The sequence below is a fragment of the Syngnathus floridae genome, chromosome 2 (genome assembly GCF_059516105.1).
Source record: "Syngnathus floridae isolate MCC-2025c chromosome 2, RoL_Sflo_1.0, whole genome shotgun sequence".
NCBI lineage: Eukaryota > Metazoa > Chordata > Actinopteri > Syngnathiformes > Syngnathidae > Syngnathus > Syngnathus floridae.
The window spans coordinates 960220-967922 of NC_142414.1; the positions used below are offsets into that span (position 1 = coordinate 960220).

The window sequence follows — 7703 nt, forward strand, 5'->3', positions numbered from 1 at the left end:
TGCGGCATGGTGTTCAGTGCGGGATGGTGTCTTTCAGTGCGGCATGGTGTCGTTCAGTGCGGCATGGTGTCTTTCAGTGCGGCATGGTGTCGTTCAGTGAGGCATGGTGTTGTTCAGTGCGGCATGGTGTTGTTTAGTGCGGCATGGTGTTGTTCAGTGCGGGATGGTGTTGTTCAGTGTGGCATGGTGTTCAGTGCGGCATGGTGTTGTTCAGTGCGGTATCGTGTTGTTCAGTGCGGAATCGTGTTTCTCAGTGCGGTATCGTGTTGTTCAGTGCAGTATCGTTGTGTTGTTCGTATTGTGTTGTGTTGTTCGTAATGTGTTGTGTTGTTCGTATTGTGTTGTGTTGTTCGTATTGTGTTGTGTTGTTCGTATTGTGTTGTGTTGTTCATATTGTGTTGTTCATATTGTGTTGAGTTGTTCGTATTGTGTTGTGTTGTTCGTATTGTGTTGCCTTTAACACTTAGCCTCTAACACTTAGCCTCTAACACTTAGCCTCTAGCATCTAGAAGGTAAATAAATAGGAAGGAAGGACTCACCGGTGACGTCTTCGCCCACGTCCAAGCGTTGTACTTTGTATTTTCATCCTTCTGACAGTGGAAAACATAGCCAACAAACACCGTGGAACCTAAACGAATGAAAGAAAACTATCATTTGGCCACAACCAACATTCACAGATACAACACAATGTGACGTGCGGGGTTGAGGTTAAAGGTTGAGTGAAGGGCCCTCGTTTTAAACTACTTTTTTGAAAAGGATTGGGAACAAGTAAGACGTATTTAATTTATTTAATGGGAAGTAGTAAGAGCTATTGAATTTAATCTATGTATTATATTCTATTGTATTGTATTCTGTTGTATTCTTTTGGATTGTATTCACACTAACCCCACTAAAACTTCAGCCCACAAAAACTCGCCTCTGGCGCCTAGCCTCTGGCACTTAGCCTCTAACACTTAGCCTTTAACACTTAGCCTTTAACACTTAGCCTTTAACACTTAGCCTTTAACACTTAGCCTAGAAGGTGAATAAATAGGGTTAAAGGTTGAGTGAAGGGACCTCGTTTTAAACTACTTTTTTGAAAAGGAGTGGGAACAAGTAAGACGTATTTAATTTATTTAATGGGAAGTAGTAAGACTTATTAAATTTATTTAATCTACTTTTCTTCCCAGGCAAAATTTGATGTGCTGCAATTCCAAATTTCCAAAGTGAATGAAGGAATGAAGTCCTTTAAATTATGATTTTGTATAAATACTAGGCATTAACACAAAATCGACGGCACAAAATGGGCAGACTTTACTTGTTTGAAAAGGACTGGTTACAAGACAGACTTTTTTAATTTATTTAATGGGAAGAAGACTTATTTAGTTTAATTGATCTATTTTTGTTCCCTGGCAAAATTCGATTTGCTGCAATTCCAAATTTCCAAAGTGAATGAAGGAAAGAAGTCTTTTAAATTATGATTTTGCTTAAATACTAGGCATAGACACAAAATCTACGGCACAAAATGGGCAGACTTTACTTGTTTGAAGAGGACTGGTTACAAGACAGACTTTTCTGATTTATTTAATGGGAAGAAGACTTATTTAGTTTATTTAATCTATTTTTGTTCCCTGGCAAAATTGGATTTGCTGAAATTGTATTTTGCCAAATCTTGCCTTGAGACCTGATAGGAAGTATTAAACGCTTAGTTAAATCAATACAAGTTGGTAATAAGAGCGAGTAATGTTGGTTGAACCGATGAATGAAGGTTGAAAGCAATTTAAATTATGACTTTGTATAAATACTAGATATTAACAGAACATCTACTGCGCGAAATGGGCAGAGTTTACTTGTTTGAGAAGGAGTGGCTTATTCAAAACTAAGATTTATTTAATCTGTTTGTTCCCAGGCAAAATTGGATGTGATGCAATTCCAAATTTCACCACATGATGGTGCCCAATTTTGACTTCATAGGACATATTAAACACTTAGCTTGTTATTATGTTCAAGGTAATCAGATTTGTTTATTATTCTAATGGCCTCTTCAAAACTATTCTGGATTACTACTTTGGATCTATTCTACATTACTTGGCAACAACATACTCTGTAACAGATTAGGCAGTATAATCATATCTGTTAACTTGAGAGTGCCCACACTCAATCTACTTATCGTGATGTGTTAAATCAATTACTGTTAGACATTATTTGTCTGATAATCTACCAAATCTTTGAATTGAAGAATTTGTGATTTAATTAATAGCTTGTTGTTATATTAAGGGTAATCACACTTGTATATAATTCTAATGGCCTTCTTTTGAAAACTATTCTGAATTACAACTTTGGATCTTATATTACTTTGCAACAATCTACTCCGTGACAGATTAGGCAGTATAATCACATATGTTAACTTCAGTGCCCACACTGTATTAATTTATGGTTATTTGTTAAATCAAGTACTGTTAGACATGAAATAGGAAGTGTTTAACATAAATGTTATGGCTACTCACCATTGTAGCTCGCTCCTGGTCAATGATACGAGCCTCTTCTTGCAGTGGAAAACTTGCAGCCAACAAACACCGTGGAACCTAAAGGAATGAAATTAAACATTAACATTTCGCCTCGACCAATTTTCACACGTACAACGCAACGCGGCTACACTTCTGCTATTACAAACGTAAATCTCCTTAAACACAATGAGTGTTACTTACCGTGTACGCTCTAGACGGTCCAGTTGCAAGCAGAAAATAAAGATATTTCTGTTGATAATCGTCGCTGCTCAGTGGCTCACGGCCATCGCGCCAACAGATTTGAATTTTGGCGGAGGTTCGGGCAATTACGTCATATCCGCGGCACATGACTGCGACGTAATACCCGCTTATCTGAAACGGCAGTTAAAAGTAGAGTTACATCAAGTTTTCTTGGAACCTAAACGAATGAAAGAAAACTATCATTTGGCCACAACCAACATTCACAGATACAACACAACGTGCGGGGTTGAGGTTAAAGATTGAGTGAAGGGCCCTCGTTTTAAACTACTGTTTTGAAAAGGAGTGGGAACAAGTAAGACGTATTTAATTTATTTAATGGGAAGTAGTAAGACTTATTAAATTTATTTAATCTACTTTTCTTCCCAGGCAAAATTTGATGTGCTGCAATTCCAAATTTCCAAAGTGAATGAAGGAATGAAGTCCTTTAAATTATGATTTTGTATAAATACTAGGCATTAACACAAAATCGACGGCACAAAATGGGCAGACTTTACTTGTTTGAAAAGGACTGGTTACAAGACAGACTTTTTTAATTTATTTAATGGGAAGAAGACTTATTTAGTTTAATTGATCTATTTTTGTTCCCTGGCAAAATTCGATTTGCTGCAATTCCAAATTTCCAAAGTGAATGAAGGAAAGAAGTCGTTTAAATTATGATTTTGTTTAAATACTAGGCATAGACACAAAATCTACGGCACAAAATGGGCAGACTTTACTTGTTTGAAGAGGACTGGTTACAAGACAGACTTTTCTGATTTATTTAATGGGAAGAAGACTTATTTAGTTTATTTAATCTATTTTTGTTCCCTGGCAAAATTGGATTTGCTGAAACTGTATTTTGCCAAATCTTGCCTTGAGACCTGATAGGAAGTATTAAACGCTTAGTTAAATCAATACAAGTTGGTAATAAGAGCGAGTAATGTTGGTTGAACCGATGAATGAAGGTTGAAAGCAATTTAAATTATGACTTTGTATAAATACTAGATATTAACAGAACATCTACTGCGCGAAATGGGCAGAGTTTACTTGTTTGAGAAGGAGTGGCTTATTCAAAACTAAGATTTATTTAATCTGTTTGTTCCCAGGCAAAATTGGATGTGATGCAATTCCAAATTTCACCACATGATGGTGCCCAATTTTGACTTCATTGGACATATTAAACACTTAGCTTGTTATTATGTTCAAGGTAATCAGATTTGTTTATTATTCTAATGGCCTCTTCAAAACTATTCTGGATTACTACTTTGGATCTATTCTACATTACTTGGCAACAACATACTCTGTAACAGATTAGGCAGTATAATCATATATGTTAACTTGAGAGTGCCCACACTCAATCTACTTATCGTGATGTGTTAAATCAATTACTGTTAGACATTATTTGTCTGATAATCTACCAAATCTTTGAATTGAAGAATTTGTGATTTAATTAATAGCTTGTTGTTATGTTCAGGGTAATCAGACTTGTATATAATTCTAATGGCCTTCTTTTGAAAACTATTCTGAATTACAACTTTGGATCTTATATTACTTTGCAACAATCTACTCGGTGACAGATTAGGCAGTATAATCACATATGTTAACTTCAGTGCCCACACTGTATTAATTTATGGTTATTTGTTAAATCAAGTACTGTTAGACATGAAATAGGAAGTGTTTAACATAAATGTTATGGCTACTCACCATTGTAGCTCGCTCCTGGTCAATGATACGAGCCTCTTCTTGCAGTGGAAAACTTGCAGCCAACAAACACCGTGGAACCTAAAGGAATGAAATTAAACATTAACATTTCGCCTCGACCAATTTTCACACGTACAACGCAACGCGGCTACACTTCTGCTATTACAAACGTAAATCTCCTTAAACACAATGAGTGTTACTTACCGTGTACGCTCTAGACGGTCCAGTTGCAAGCAGAAAATAAAGATATTTCTGTTGATAATCGTCGCTGCTCAGTGGCTCACGGCCATCGCGCCAACAGATTTGAATTTTGGCGGAGGTTCGGGCAATTACGTCATATCCGCGGCACATGACTGCGACGTAATACCCGCTTATCTGAAACGGCAGTTAAAAGTAGAGTTACATCAAGTTTTCTTGGAACCTAAACGAATGAAAGAAAACTATCATTTGGCCACAACCAACATTCACAGATACAACACAACGTGCGGGGTTGAGGTTAAAGATTGAGTGAAGGGCCCTCGTTTTAAACTACTGTTTTGAAAAGGAGTGGAAACAAGTAAGACGTATTTAATTTATTTAATGGGAAGTAGTAAGACTTATTAAATTTATTTAATCTACTTTTCTTCCCAGGCAAAATTTGATGTGCTGCAATTCCAAATTTCCAAAGTGAATGAAGGAATGAAGTCCTTTAAATTATGATTTTGTATAAATACTAGGCATAAACACAAAATCGACGGCACAAAATGGGCAGACTTTACTTGTTTGAAAAGGACTGGTTACAAGACAGACTTTTTTAATTTATTTAATGGGAAGAAGACTTATTTAGTTTAATTGATCTATTTTTGTTCCCTGGCAAAATTCGATTTGCTGCAATTCCAAATTTCCAAAGTGAATGAAGGAAAGAAGTCGTTTAAATTATGATTTTGTTTAAATACTAGGCATAGACACAAAATCTACGGCACAAAATGGGCAGACTTTACTTGTTTGAAGAGGACTGGTTACAAGACAGACTTTTCTGATTTATTTAATGGGAAGAAGACTTATTTAGTTTATTTAATCTATTTTTGTTCCCTGGCCAAATTGGATTTGCTGAAACTGTATTTTGCCAAATCTTGCCTTGAGACCTGATAGGAAGTATTAAACGCTTAGTTAAATCAATACAAGTTGGTAATAAGAGCGAGTAATGTTGGTTGAACCGATGAATGAAGGTTGAAAGCAATTTAAATTATGACTTTGTATAAATACTAGATATTAACAGAACATCTACTGCGCGAAATGGGCAGAGTTTACTTGTTTGAGAAGGAGTGGCTTATTCAAAACTAAGATTTATTTAATCTGTTTGTTCCCAGGCAAAATTGGATGTGATGCAATTCCAAATTTCACCACATGATGGTGCCCAATTTTGACTTCATAGGACATATTAAACACTTAGCTTGTTATTATGTTCAAGGTAATCAGATTTGTTTATTATTCTAATGGCCTCTTCAAAACTATTCTGGATTACTACTTTGGATCTATTCTACATTACTTGGCAACAACATACTCTGTAACAGATTAGGCAGTATAATCATATCTGTTAACTTGAGAGTGCCCACACTCAATCTACTTATCGTGATGTGTTAAATCAATTACTGTTAGACATTATTTGTCTGATAATCTACCAAATCTTTGAATTGAAGAATTTGTGATTTAATTAATAGCTTGTTCAGGGTAATCAGACTTGTATATAATTCTAATGGCCTTCTTTTGAAAACTATTCTGAATTACAACTTTGGATCTTATATTACTTTGCAACAATCTACTCGGTGACAGATTAGGCAGTATAATCACATATGTTAACTTCAGTGCCCACACTGTATTTATTTATGGTTATTTGTTAAATCAAGTACTGTTAGACATGAAATAGGAAGTGTTAAACATAAATGTTATGGCTACTCACCATTGTAGCTCGCTCCTGGTCAATGATATGAGCCTCTTCTTGCAGTGGAAAACTTGCAGCCAACAAACACCGTGGAACCTAAAGGAATGAAATTAAACATTAACATTTCGCCTGGACCAACATTCACACGTACAACGCAACGCGGCTACACTTCTGCTATTACAAACGTAAATCTCCTTAAACACAACGAGTGTTACTTACCGTGTACGCTCTAGGCAAAATTGGATGTGATGCAATTCCAAATCTATCTGAAACGGCAGTTAAAAGTAGAGTTACATCAAGTTTTCTTTTTTAATCAACACAATCATTTACAACCGTTGACCAGAAAGAATCGTCGAAATTCGACGTCCCCCACAAACGCCACGCTCACTCGCTTTTCAGGGCAACAAAAGTACTTCTTTTTAAAAACGATGAGTTGTACTTACCGTGTACGCTCTGGACGGTCCAGTTGCGAGCAGAAAATAAAAATATTTCTCTTGTTAGTCGTATGTTACCATCCGCTGTGTCTTTGTCAACATCGCCGCCATTTTCCTACTTCCTGCTGCGAGCCACGCCCACGGATTTAAATTTGGGCGGAAGCTCTTTCCATTGGCGTCGTTTTCGCGTATAGCAAATCCGATTGGTTGGGAAGGGGGCACGGTTATGCAGCCGAGGGGTCCTGTGATCGGTGGGATGTAAAGTAGGCGTCGACGTCACGTCCGCGTCACGTGACCACGACGTGGCAGACGTCATATAGCAACCGCTGTTTTGTTTAGTAGACTTACAGTTGTTATGCATTGACATAATGGCGCACACACCAAATAGATTTAAATAAATTAAATAATTCTTCTGCCCACTCTCTTTTAAACAAGTTAACTCTCCCCGCGGATTTGAATTCCGGCGAAAGTTACGCCCATCGACGTCACGTATGTCACGTGACCACGACGTGGCAGATGTCATATAGCAACCGCTGTTTTGTTTAGTAGATTTACAGTTGTTATGCATTGGCATAATGGTGTGCACTCAAAATAGATTTAAATAAATTAAATATTTCTTCTGCCCACTCCCTTTTAAACAAGTTAACTCTGCCCACGTCCATTGACGTCTTGTCTGCGTCACGTGACCACGACGTAGCGACGTCATATAGTAACCGCTGTTTTGATCAGTAGACTTAGTTATTATGCGTTGACATAATGGCGCACTGGTTAGCATGGCCACCTCTTAAGCATGATGTTGCGGGTTCGACGCATGATCAATGTTAGCATGGAGTGAGCTGAAGTGCATGGCGCTGAAGATTTGAATCTTTGAAATGCGCTGAGGTCTGACATATCAGGCAGAATGGTTTGCCATCACGTTCA

At 37.1% G+C, this 7703-nt stretch overlaps 1 long non-coding RNA gene across 1 annotated transcript; it reads right to left on the reverse strand.

Moving 5' to 3' along the window:
• LOC148401230 (uncharacterized) lies at positions 1 to 2854 on the reverse strand. The gene is made up of 3 exons (XR_015857169.1): positions 2688 to 2854; positions 2487 to 2564; positions 1 to 628 (listed from the first exon to the last, which is right to left on the reverse strand). It is a non-coding gene; the product is annotated as an uncharacterized LOC148401230 (long non-coding RNA).
• Positions 2855 to 7703: the final 4849 nt, after the last annotated feature.